Source organism: Lepidochelys kempii, chromosome 2, assembly GCF_965140285.1.
Source record: "Lepidochelys kempii isolate rLepKem1 chromosome 2, rLepKem1.hap1, whole genome shotgun sequence".
NCBI lineage: Eukaryota > Metazoa > Chordata > Testudines > Cheloniidae > Lepidochelys > Lepidochelys kempii.
The window spans coordinates 77,146,864-77,160,773 of record NC_136381.1 but is presented as its reverse complement, the minus strand read 5'-3'; the positions used below and the strand labels follow the sequence as shown (position 1 = coordinate 77,160,773).

Sequence of the window (13,910 nt, the reverse complement as noted above, 5' to 3'; positions counted from 1 at the left end):
GACAGTTTGTGAACCAAATGGTGAAAAAATAGATGGCACTGTCACAGCCAAAGTTCTCAACATTGGGTTTAAGAGAAATGTTGAACATATGCTGAGTACCCTGAAGCCTATTTCTGTAGCCTTGAACAAAATGCATGGAAATAGCTGTTTTATTGCTGAAAGGAGAGGAGTTGGCTATGACATGGACATCCAGCAATCATTCCTCCATAATGTCAACGCTAATAAACTTCAGAGCTAAGGGTGTTCGCTGATGTTTAAAGAAAGTCACACCAGTGGAAGTCACTTAAGCACTTGGATTCAGAGTCTGTTGAAGTGATAATCTCACTTTTAACAGCAGTAGCTTCTTCTGCTGGTGTAGAAAGAATATTTTCTTCCTTTGGACTAATCCATTCCAAATCGAGAAATGGTTTGGGACCTGAAAAAGCAGGAAAGCTTGTTTTTCCTTTTCCAGATTACGAACAAAAAGGAAAATGAAGGTGAAGACAACTGAGTTAGCCGCAGAAGCCAATATTTTAAGTTTCTCATGTCGACCTGGCTGACATAGTCTATTTAATTTTTGTTAAAAGAATGAGGACTACTTGTGGCACCTTAGAGACTAACAAATTTATTTGGGCATAAGATTTCATGGCCTAAAACCCACTTCTTGGGATTTTTTTTTAAATATATCACATAACTATTTTAGTTAAAAACAATGTTAACGAAAACAAACCTGATTTTAAAAAAACTTGAACGTTTAACTAAATGCAAAAATTCATATGCTTGTTTTGTTAAAATATTATATGTTTGCTGTTGAAGAAAAAAAATCCAGAATATACAACGTTGTTGTTTTAGTTAAATAAAACAATGTAAATGTCTGTCTGGTGATGTTCTCCTCCTAATACAGCCTGGCAAGAAAATCCTCCAAATATTAATGATTAACCTGTTGAATTGGAAAGAGTTCACCTCCCAATGACTTCATAAATATCTGCTTCAATTAACTTTGGTATATGAAATAACCAATCATTCATTTTCTGATATAGCTGTAAAACTAAATCTGAAAAGTTTTCAAAATAAATCACTTTAAAATGTAGAGAGTGTACCTTCTAAAAATGAAACCTAATCTATCTCTGAGTTGTGAAGAATATGTATTAAGGTTATAACAACCAACAAGAATGCACTTTTATGTAGAAATCCATGATTAAATCGAGTCTTCCTGACTAGTGATTTAAATCATGATTTAAATCAATTTGATTAAAATCAAATCCACCCTGTCACAGGGTATTTTAAAAATAAATTTATTAGGCTTTGTGAAGCACTCAGAACTATAGTGATGAGAACCATAGAAAAGCTCATAAAGGAAATTCTATAATCAAAGCAGTAAATAAGGCATGAAGCCACATGATGAATAATGAGGATAAAACAGAGATATTGCATATCCGCTCAGTGAGTGCTGTCCCTTTTGAGCACTAAATGAGGCAGTGATCCTGTGGAAAAAACATAAAATCCATAGAATAACCCATTTGCAGAAGAGGGCAAATTAGGATGGCAAAGGTAACCTTCATTTTGGCATTTCCTAACTTTTGAGTGCTTGACTTACAACCTTAATGTTCTTTTAATGTTGTTTCTTGTGGATAATATAAATAAAATACTACTGAAGTATTATGTACTTAGCAGAGAAATGGTATATCAATATGGCTCCCTTATTAGGATGTCTCCTTGAACTTGATTTATCTTAATGAAAATAAATGGTAATGATTTCTGTCTATTGGGAATAGTAGCATTAGCACAAAACATCTATTAAGAAGAGCACAATTGTTTAACCAGTTTTTAACTAACAAAGAAATTCTTAGTGCTGGTCTTTTGGTAAACCAGTTGCCTAGCAAAGATTAAGAGACATGTTTTTAGGGTATTCTGGGAGGAATGAGGAAGGAAGAGAGAAGACTGTTTCCAAAGAAAAGCGTAGTGCCAAATTTGGGGTGAATTATATTCCCAAATTGGTTTTGCCAATGTAAAAATGTCACTTTTTCCCTCTGTAAGTGGAAAATTGATGATGCTTTGTCAGTGTTGCCAACTCTTACAATTTTATCATAAGTTAAGAAAAACATCAAATTTTGCCTAAACACTAGCTTTTGGAAGCAAGAGACTGTCCAGAAATCGCAGCTTTCATCTAAAGCAGAGTTTTTAGTCTTCAAGGTAATTGAGAAAAGCTTGAAAATATAACCAATTGCTCTCTACAGGCTCAGAAATCAGAAGACAAATTAAAAGAACCCAAAATTTATTTTTAAATAAATATCATGAGTGTTTAGGGCCTTCCTTATTTTTGCATGCTTGGGTTTGGCAATACTGCTGTTTGCCTATGTAACTGCTCAACAGTGTGGCCCAGTAACTTCAAAGTGTTTTTATAAGTAGATCGTTGCAACCATGATGACTATTGGAATTTTAAAGAAACATATTGGAAACAATTCACACTGCTGAAATAAGATTATCATAGCACTCCACTGACGTGGTGCAGACATTTCAGAGCTACTATTATCGCCACTGTAGCAAGCAAGATTTGATTTCAGAACTCAAACACTTTTTTAAAGGTTCAAAAGACATACTTTTTCATCTCCATCTATGGCTAACTTAAAAATCTGCTGAATCTACATCAATCCACCTGAGATTTGATACATGGTCCTCAATTAAGAAAGAATATTTTTGCCAATTCTGGAGTGGTAGGAAAGTAAGAAATTTCATTTGTGGAAGTCTTCAGTGACTTTTTGGAAAAGGAGATAAAAATATCTGATTTCTTTATCGTTCCTGAATTTGAAGTAGTGCTTTTGAATATTTTTAGAAAAGCTGGATGCTGTAAGTTTTCAAGCTGTGCACCATGGACACTTGGACTTCTGCATTTGGATGCATTCTTTGTAAGCTTTATAGGCACGTCTACATGCTATTTTGCAGGTTCTAAACCCAGTGGAGGCTCCTAGGGAACTAGTAAGTAGAAATGACAAGTTTATCAGAAGTTAAGAAATCTGCAAATACAGTTTTGAAAACAATTTTGGTACAACAGCAAAGTAAAAATCAGAAGCAGGAAGCCTGACAAACACTTAGTGGGGCCACTGGACAATTGAGGTTCTAATGTAGCACTCCAGGAAGATAAGGCAATTGAGGAGAACCTAAATTAATTCTTTGCATTAATCTTCACTCCAGAAGATGTGAGGGAGACTTCCACCCCTGAGACATTCTTTTTGGGTGCAAATCTGAGGAACTGCACAAGATTGAAGTGTCAATAGGAAAGGTTCTGGAATGAATTGATAAATTAAACAGTAATAAGCCATCAGGACAAGATGGTATCCACCCAAGAGTTCTGAAGGAACTCAAACATGAAATTGTAGAACTACCAACTGTGGTATGAAACCTATCATTTAAATCAGCTTCTGTACCAGATGACTGGAGAGTAGCCAATGTGACACAAATTTTTTAAAAAGGCTCCAGAGGTGATCCCTGACCAGTACGCCTAACCAGTACCAGGCAAATTGGTTGAAACTATAGTAAAGAACAAGAATTACCAAGTACACAGTTTATTGGGGAAGAGACAACATGGCTTTTGTAAAGGGAAATCATTCCTCAACCATCTATTAGAATTGTTTGGGCGGGGGGGTCAACAAATGTGGACAAGAGTGATCCAGTAGATATAGTATACTTGGACTTTTGATGAGGTCCTTCACCAAAGGCTCTTTATGCAGAGTAAGCAGTCATGGGATAAGAGGGAAGGTCCTCTCATAAATCAGGAACTGGTTAAAAGATAGGAAACAAAGTGCAGGAATGGACAGTTTTCAGAATGAAGAGAGGTAAGCGGCAATGTCCCCTAGGGATCTGTGTTGAGAGCAATGCTGTTCAACATATTAAAAAATTATCTGGAAAAAGGGGTAAACACTGAGGTGGCAAAATTTGCAGAGGATACAAAATTACTCAAGATCATAGTCTGCTTTGAACCTAAGAATTACAAAGGGATCTCACAAAACTGGGTGACTGGCCAATGAAATGGCAGATGACATTCAATGTTGATAAATGCAAACTAATGCACACTGGAAAACATCATTCCAACTATACATACAAAATGATGGGGTCTAAATTAGTCACCACCACTCAAGAAAGAAATTATGTATTCATTGTTCGCAGTTCTCTGAAAACATCTATTCAATGTGCAACAACAGTAAAAAAAGCTAATAATGTTAAGAACCATTAGGAAAGGGATAGATAATAAGACATTAACAAAATAAGACAAAGTATCATAATGCTACCATATAAATCCATAGTATGGCCACACCTTGAATTCTGTGTGTAGTTCTGGTCACCCATATCAAAAGATATATACTAGAATTGGAAAAGGTACAGAGAAGGGAACAAAAATGATTAAGGGTATGGAACAACTTCCATATGAAGAAAGATTACAAAGATTGTCATTTTTCAGCTTGGAAAAGATGACTAAAGGGGGATATGATGCAGATCTATAAAATTGTGACTGTTGTGGAAGACAATAGGAAAGTGTTATGTGAAGGAGTAAACAACACAAGAACCAGGGCTTGCCCAGTGAAATTAATAGGCAGCATGTTTAAAACAAGCAAAAGGAAGTACTTTTTCACACAATGCATAATGAATCTGTGGGACTCATTAGCAAGGGATGCTGTGAAGGTCAAAACTATAGCATAGTTCAAAAAAGAACTGGATAAGTTCAGGGAGGATAGGTCTATCAATGGCTCTGATTGCCCCTAGCCTCTGATTGCCAGAAGCTGGGAGGGAATGAATCACTTGATGATTGTCTGTTCTATTCATTCTCTCTGAAGCACCTGGCATAGTATACAGTCTTCTGACAGTGGTCAAAGCTAGATGGACAATTAGTCTGACCCAATATGGTCATTCTTATGTTCAATTCTAGCAAGCAGATCACCATTAATTAGCACAGATGACATCAAGATTTACAAACTATTTCAAAAATGAAAATAATTCTGGATGATTGTTACCTACCTTACTTTTTCTATGAAGAATTTTGAGTAATTTCCTTACTGTAGGTGGTATCCCTGTGAATGTATTTTCATGACAATTGATTAACAGCATCATTATTGTGGGGAAATTTAGAAATTTTCTTTCCCCTCTGGTTTCCACCTCCCATTTCATCTATAAAGAACACAGCCAAAGTGTATAAGAATATGTTGTTGCTGGGTTTTTTTTTTGTCAGTTCAACTAGATTCTACTTGCTTGACATTTATTGTCCACCTAAAAGGCACTTGAAATATTAGACAAACAAGGTGGGTGAGATAATATCTTTTATTGGGCCAACTTCTGCTGGTCAGAGAGACAAGCTTTTGAGCTTACACAGAGCTCTTCTTCAGATCTGGGAAATGTACTCAGTGTCACAGCTAAATACAAGGTGGAACGGATTGTTTAGTATAAGTAGTTAACACACGTTTCAAGAGACCATTCAAGGTGAAGTGGCCTATTAACACTCTCCAGTCATAGGTGGGAAAGGAGAAAAAAAGGTAAAGGGGGGAAATTTAGTAGGTTATAGATTGTTGTAATAAGCCATAAATCCAGTGTCTCTATTCAGTCCATGATTTTTAGTGTTTAGCAAAGTCATGAACTTAAGCTCCCGGGCTCGTCTTTTGAAGGTGTTGTGCATGTTTTCTTCGAGGATGAGGACTAAGCCCTGGTCTACACTAGGACTTTAGGTGGAATTTAGCAGCGTTAAATCGATGTAAACCTGCACCTGTCCACATGATGAAGCCCTTTATTTCGACTTAAAGGGCTCTTAAAATCGATTTCCTTACTCCACTCCTGACAAGTGGATTAGCGCTTAAAATCGGCCTTGCCGGGTCGAATTTGGGGTACTGTGGACACAATTCGACGGTACTGGCCTCCGGGAGCTATCCCAGAGTGATCCATTGTGACTGCTCTGGACAGCACTCTCAACTCAGATGCACGATTGTTTGCCGTTGCTCTGATACAGGCAGGGACGACTGACGACACGGCTTACAGGGTTGGCTTACAGGGAGCTAAAATCAACAAAGGGGGTGGCTTTACATCAAGGAGTATTTCAGGCAGGACTTCACGGAGGGTTCCAATAAGAAATGGTGCACCTAAGTTATTGTTCTTATTGGAACAAGGAGGTTAGTCTGGCCTCTGATTGATGCATGGCTAGATTTACCTCGCTGCACCTTCTCTGTGAGTGACTGCAGTGTGACCTAGAGGAATGAGTCCCCTAGATGGGGGTGGGGGGGTTTGCAAATGAGTACAAAACAAATCTGGTCTATTTCTTGTTTTGATCCACTCCATCTATCTTTTACATCTTTGGCTGGCAGCAGACGGTGCAGAAGGACTGCATGCCATCCACATCTCATGGCTGCTCGGCAGAAGATGGTACAATAGGACTGCTAGCCATCCTCATCTCTTGCCTGCCTGGCAGAAAATGATGCAATAGGACTGCTAGCAATCTGTATCACCTGCCTGCTCACCATAAGATGGTTCAACAGGACTGACTGCAGGACTAAAGAGAATGACTTGATCAAGTCACTCCAAATTTAGTCCCTGAGCCCATGTCTGTCTAGGCGCTCCTGATCGACCTCACACAGGCGACCAGGAGCACCTCGGACATGACGATGACAGCTACCAGTCCTATTGCACCATCTGCTGCCACAAGGCAATGGGTTGCTGCTGCTGTGTAGCAATGCAGTACCGCGTCTGCCAGCACCCAGGAGACATACGGTGACAGTGAGCTGAGCGGGCTCCATGCTTGCCGTGATATGGTGTCTGCACAGGTAACTCAGGAAAAAAGGCGTGAAACGATTGTCTGCCCTTGCTTTCACGGAGGGAGTGAGGGAACGGGGGTCTGACGATATGTACTAAGAACCACCCGCGACAATGTTTTAGCCCCATCAGGCATTGGGATCTCAACCCAGAATTCCAATGGGCAGCGGAGACTGTGGGAACTGTGGGATAGCTACCCACGATGCAACGCTCCGGAAGTCGACTCTAGCCTCGGTACTGTGGAAGCACTCCACCGAGTTAATGCACTTAGAGCATTTTCTGTGGGGACACATACACTCGAATATATAAAACCGATTTCTAAAAAACCGACTTCTATAAATTCAACCTAATTTCGTAGTGTAGACATACCCTAAGAGTCAAATATAGAATGATTGTTTTGTGAAGCATATAAATAAGCACAGATTGTGAAAAGTAAATTGGATTACTTTCAGTTTTAATAAACCAAGATTTTTTTCAAAAACAGGTGAAGATTTTTTTAAACATGATTTTTAATATTACAGGTTCCCTTGTAACAGCCAATTAGTTATTCTTCTTCACTGAATGTTTAAATGGAAATACCTCATTCAAAAATAATCCATTATGATACATGGATTATGAATACAATACAGTTGTAATAAATCAATATTTGAATTCTGCAAGTGGTAATTAATCATTATCCTGGTTTAAAGTATTTTTAAAAAGCTAAATTCACTAAGTACAAGCTATTGATATCTACCATTTGCAAAATACAGACAGTGTCCTTAACAATATTTTAGAAGACCAAGACCAATAAGAGAAATGGCTCAACAGATACTTGTATGATACAAAACTAATTGGAAATGACAATTATTCATTTTCCATTTTCCACATATTTGTTTTACTAAATGCAATACATACAGAAGGAAGAGTTCCCTAAAGCACGCAATATACTAAAATATAATCAGAGATTTAAAACAAGTAAAAAAAAATTCAACGCCACAATAATTATGGAGACATGAGGAGTGATTTCATACTTAAACTTGCACTTTAAATCGGAACAAAGTAAAAATAAAAAATCCTTGTTTCACACTTCAATTGAATGTAGTCTCCAAATTTGTCACGATTACTCTTCAGGAGTAATTGACTGTGTCTTACTTTTTAGAAAAATATTTCTTCTGCAGTTAGTAAATGTTTTTAAATGCTTTCTTTTTATAAACTTTGTCCTGTTTCTCACTTTTCTTTGGTTTCCTACATCTAATCAATCACACCTCCCTTGCCCCAAATTCCACAGATAAAATCTTTAAAATAGGCCTCTTTGATTTTAAAATTAAACAGTTATTCCCTTTATTCTGGATAACTCAAATGAACTACACCAAGAAAAGCCAACTGAGCTGCTCAGATAAGTCAGCTACCTCCAAACCCCTGAAATGGATCTGCAAGTTCCCAAACTGGCAACTCAGGGTATGTCTTCACTACCCGCCGGATCGGTGGGCAGCAATCGATCCAGTGGGGATCAATGTATCTCGTCTAATCTAGATGCGATAAATCGACCCCCAAACGCTCTCTCATCAACTCCTGTACTCCAGCGCCGTGAGAGGCACAGGCAGAGTCGACAGGGGAACAGCAGCAGTCGACTCACCGTGGTGAAGACACCACAGTAAGTCAATCTAAGTATGTCGACTTCAGCTACGTTATTCACATAGCTGAAGTTGAATAACTTAGATCGATCCCACCCCAATGTAGACCAGGGCTCAGACTTCAACTCTACCTCTCTCATTGCTTCCTTCTTCCCATTACCTATTTAAAAAGGGAGTCTTGGAGGAGACCAGAAGAGAGGTAGAGAAGAGATGGGAAGATGAAGTCCAAATTGTCAGATACTCAGCTTGCAAAGGCAGCTGCTGCATCTAAAAAAATTCCTGTGCTTCATCAAAAGTTCCAGTTTGATGTATCAGAGAAGTACCTCAGACTAGGGGCTTTTTTACGCAGTGCTTTAACACTAGCATACTGCACACTAACTAGCCTGTGTGGACCCTGCTGGAACACACTGAAAGTTTCCAGTACATGTTAACATAGTACTGTTTGAAAAGGGACTGTGTTAACATGCATGAGGGAACTTCAGGATCCACACAGGCCAGTCAGTGCTTGAAATGCTAGTGCAGACTAAAATTTACACCCCTGTGGTGCAGACTAAAACATTATGTAGACAAGCCTGAGGACTCAGTTGCTGGGCTAAACAACTGGAAGAAGGGGTTAAATGTTGAGCAGAAACGTGCTTAATGGGGAAAATATACAGTGACATGGATAATGCGTGTATCTGTGGTGAAGGCACAGAGATTAGCAGTGGGGTGCATGACCATGCCAACAGAGCACAGGTGAGAAGTTTAACTCCCAGCTGACTTCTTGGTTCCTAGAGAGACAAAATGGGTGAAGTAATATCTTTTATTGGACTAACTTCTGCTAATGAGAAATACAAGCTTTCCAGCTACACAGAACTCTTCTCCCTGGTTTCTGTTACTCACCTGGCATTGCCACTCAACTGGCATCCACTCCATTGCTTAGCTCCTCAGCCCCAATGGGCAGCCTGCTGCCCTTCTTCCATGCTCCAACTCTCATAAGCCACATTTCAAGTACAGTAGAACACCTCAGAAATGGAGGTTGTTCGTAACTCTGAAATGTCTGTAACTCTGAACAAAATGTTATGGTTGTTCTTTCAAAAGTTTACAACTGAACATTGACTTAATACAGCTTTGAAGCTTTACTATGCAGAAGAAAAATGCTGCTTTAAACCATCTTAATGTAAATGCAACAAGCACAGAAACAGTTTGATTACTTAAAAAAAAGGAAAAGTTAAAGAAAAAGATTTGACAAGGTAGTTTATGTTTAACACAGTACTGTATTTGCTTTGTTTTCTTTTGCCTCTGCTGCTGCCTGACTGCATACTTATGGTTCCAACGGAGGTGTGTGTTTGACCAGTCAGTTCATAACTCTGGTGTTCCCAACTCTGAGGTTCTACTGTAGAAAGATTTATCCCACCTTTATGTATGCAATAAGAACTAATGAAAAAAAAACTGTATTTGGAATTGTAACTATTTGAGGGAAGGCGGTGGAGTCTGCCCGCTAGAGACAGAAAAGTGGATTCTAGAAGGGAGCTTGTGACCAATGGACAACTCTGATACCAATCTCTGTGCCTGTGTAACATTATCCATAGCCCTCTACAAATCAGAACTCATCTTTTATCCACACACTCCTGCATTTACACATATGGAAGTTTTCCCAGGTTTTTTTCAGTTCAGGACTCCCCTCTTGCAAACCACAGGAGGGTCTCCAGAATAGATAGCTGTACTCCTGAAGCATCTTCAGATAAAATCTTTCCCATCTCCTAACCCCCCTCAATCACCCTCATGTCCTAGATCTTATCATTACTAAGTAGAGCTGGTCAGAAGGAAAAAAAATTTCTGTTCCATGAGAAATTCTGACATTGATTGTTTTTGTTCCAAATTTTAATTTAAGACTATTTAAACTCTTCACTTCAAGAAGGCAAACACATTATAAGACTTATATATTACATATAAATATTAATTTTAATATAAGACAAAACAAAATGTATCAAAACGACAAAGTCTAAACAAATTGTTTCAACTCTCTCCTGTTGATTTTGATTAAATTTTTGACACATTTCCACAAACCCTTTGATTTTGACAGAACTGCATTTTTCAACGGAAAACTGTTCCACTGGAAATTTTTAGTACCACTACTAACAGGAGCAGGAAGAAGGGGGAAGTTACAGCTTTGTATAACTCAAACTACTAGGAATTTTGTGGTGGAGGCATCTTCCCCCTCTCCTAGTGAACCATAAAAGGTTTGCTAGAGAGGAATTCCATTCTGATGACCTGAACAGGTCTGTCAAACTTGAAGTCCTTCTAGAGAAGGCTAGGTCTTCCCAGGGAACTTGTGGAACTCCTTGCCAGAGGATGTTGTGAAGGCCAAGACTATAATAGGGTTAAAAAAAGATCTAGATAAATTCATGAAAGATAGGTCCATCAATGATTATTAAGTCAGGATGGACAGGGATGGTGTCCGTAGGCCTCTGCTTGCCAGAAGCTGGGAAAGGGAAACGGGATGGATCACTTGATGATTACCTGTTCTGTTCATTCCCTCTGGGGCATCTGGCATTGGCCACTGTTGGAAGACAGAATACTGGGCTACATGGACCTTTGGTCTGACCCAGTATGGCCATTCTTATGTTTTTATTATGTTCTTATGTAACATGGGAAGGCAAAAATGCCCTCTTCTTCCACTACTTTCCTCCATTATTCTTCCCTCTCATTACATCACCCATAAACAACCCAATCTTTTCCTCTTCATCCAACCCTCCTTCTCTCCTGCCATTAACCCCCTCATATCTTTCTGGTCTCAAAAAGAAGGAAACATGTCAGAAAGGAGCTCCACTACAACAACTTTTTGTGATAAGTCAGAGTTGAACTGCCCTCTGATGAATCTCTTGTGGCTTGCTGGAGAAGAGCTCCATTCTGGTGAACCAGAGGAAGTTCACCACAGCAAAACTCCATTGTGATTAATGTATTTATTATTCTAACATACAGATATTACACAATTTCCATCTGCATTTCCACATTTAATATACCAACTGTACAATAATTACTAACATAGATCACCCTTTCACACAAGTTTTCCTAAACATTACAGGAAAACATTTTGCAGACATCATTTGCAATCAGACATTTCTCACTTTCACACACTAATAAAAACCTGTGTATTCACAAACATGATAATAACCAATAAACACGATTGGAGTTGAATTTCAAAAGTTCTCATTGGTTATCTACAATTTAGGTAGAGATGTGCTTGGTGTGATTAGAGGAAGGTAGCTGGTGAAGAAGGGGAATTGGTTTGAGTGCAGCACTGATGGGGTATTGAATGACTACTATACATAGCCTTTGTCAAGGTTCCTCCCCCACTCTGAACTCTAGGGTACAGATGTGGGGACCTGCATGAAAAACCTCCTAAGCTTATCTTTACCAGCTTAGGTCAAAACTTCCCCAAGGTACAAAATATTACCCCCGTTATCCTTGGAATGGCCGCTACCACCACCAAACTAATACTGGTTACTGGGGAAGAGCTGTTTGGACGCGTCCTTCCCCCCAAAATACTTCCCAAAACCTTGCACCCTACTTCCTGGACAAGGTTTGGTAAAAAGCCTCACCAATTCGCCTAGGTGACTACAGACCCAGACCCTTGGATCTTAAGAACAATGAACAATCCTCCCAACACTTGCACTCCCCCTTTCCTGGGAAATGTTGGATAAAAAGCCTCACCAATTTGCATAGGTGACCACAGACCCAAACCCTTGGATCTGAGAACAATGAAAAAGCATTCAGTGTTTTACAAGAAGACTTTTAATAAAAAATAGAAGTAAATAGAAATAAAGAAATCCCCCCTGTAAAATCAGGATGGTAGATATCTTACAGGGTAATTAGATTCAAAAACATAGAGAACCCCTCTAGGCAAAACCTTAAGTTACAAAAAAGATACACAGACAGAAATAGTTATTCTATTCAGCACAATTCTTTTCTCAGCCATTTAAAGAAATCATAATCTAACACATACCTAGCTAGATTACTTACTAAAAGTTCTAAGGCTCCATTCCTGTTCTGTCCCTGGCCAAGACGACTACAGACAGACCCACAAACCCTTTGTTTCTCTCCCTCCTCCCAGCTTTTGAAAGTATCTTGTCTCCTCATTGGTCATTTTGGTCAGGTGCCAGCGAGGTTACCTTTAGCTTCTTAACCCTTTACAGGTGAGAGGAGCTTTCCCCTGGCCAGGAGGGATTTCAAAGGGGTTTACCCTTCCCTTTATATTTATGACACGCCCCCCAAATCTCAGCTAGGGTGAAACACTGGCTGGGATTTCTTCCTGGAGCTCTAGGAAAACAGAGTTAATAAGACACATGCATCTCTAAATATACTACCAAGTACATAAAGACTAACAATATTTTCCACATCTCAAGGACGATTTTAACCAGTTGATTCTGGGAAACTTTCACGGGAGAGTGCATCAGTCACTTTGTTAGAAGCTCCTGAGATGTGTTGGATGTCGAAATCAAAATCTTGGAGAGCTAAACTCCACCGAAGAAGTTTTCTGTTAGTTTCTTTGACGGTGTGAAGCCACTTTAGTGCAGCATGGTCGGTTTGCAGGTGGAAACGCCGTCCCCAAACATATGGGCGTAGCTTTTCCAGAGCGTAGACAATGGCATAACATTCTTTTTCAGTGACTGACCAGTTGCTTTCCCTCTCAGACAGTTTTTTGCTGAGAAACACTACAGGGTGGAATTCTTGATCAGGTCCTTTCTGCATTAAAACTGCTCCCACACCACGCTCGGATGCATCTGTGGTTACTAGGAACGGTTTGTCAAAGTCTGGGGCCCTTAGTACAGGGTCAGACATGAGTGTCGCTTTAAGCTTGTTAAAGGCCTTCTGACACCTTCCGGTCCACTGAACAGCATTTGGCTGTTTCTTTTTGGTTAGGTCTGTCAGTGGGGCAGCGATTTGGCTGTAGTGCGGTACAAATCGTCTGTAATAACCGGCCAAGCCTAAGAAGGATTGAACCTGTTTCTTTGACTTTGGGACAGGCCACTTTTGGATAGCATCCACTTTGGCCTGTAGGGGGCTGATAGTTCCTTGACCCACCTGGTGTCCAAGGTAAGTCACTCTGTTTAGGCCTATTTGACACTTCTTAGCCTTAACAGTTAGTCCTGCCTCCCTTATGCGCTCAAGGACTTTTTGTAGATGTTCCAGGTGGTCTGCCCAGGAATCCGAAAATATGGCCACATCGTCAAGGTAGGCGACTGCATATTCTCCTAATCCCACTAGGAGACCATCTACAAGTCTTTGGAAAGTGGCGGGTGCATTTCGCAGCCCGAAAGGGAGTACATTAAATTCATACAGCCCGAGATGTGTGATGAAGGCTGACCTTTCCTTGGCAGATTCATCTAGCGGTACCTGCCAGTACCCCTTGGTTAAGTCCAAGGTAGAGATGAACTGGGCCCTTCCCAGTTTCTCTAATAGTTCATCTGTGCGTGGCATGGGATAGTTGTCTGGGCGAGTTACAGCATTTAGCTTACGGTAGTCCACGCAAAAACGTATTTCCCC

General features: G+C 39.6%; 1 protein-coding gene across 3 annotated transcripts in view; it reads right to left on the bottom strand.

Moving 5' to 3' along the window:
- The window catches only part of B4GALT6 (beta-1,4-galactosyltransferase 6), a 51,501-nt gene that overhangs the window by 30,767 nt on the left and 6,824 nt on the right, over positions 1-13,910 (bottom strand). The window contains exon 1 of one of the 3 annotated variants that reach the window (XM_073331325.2): positions 4,990-5,035. The exons of the other annotated variants lie outside the window; for them this stretch is intronic. The gene's annotated coding sequence lies outside the window, so the exon portion shown is untranslated. Of the gene's footprint in view, positions 1-4,989; positions 5,036-13,910 lie in introns of those variants that run through there. 3 annotated transcript variants of the gene reach the window in all.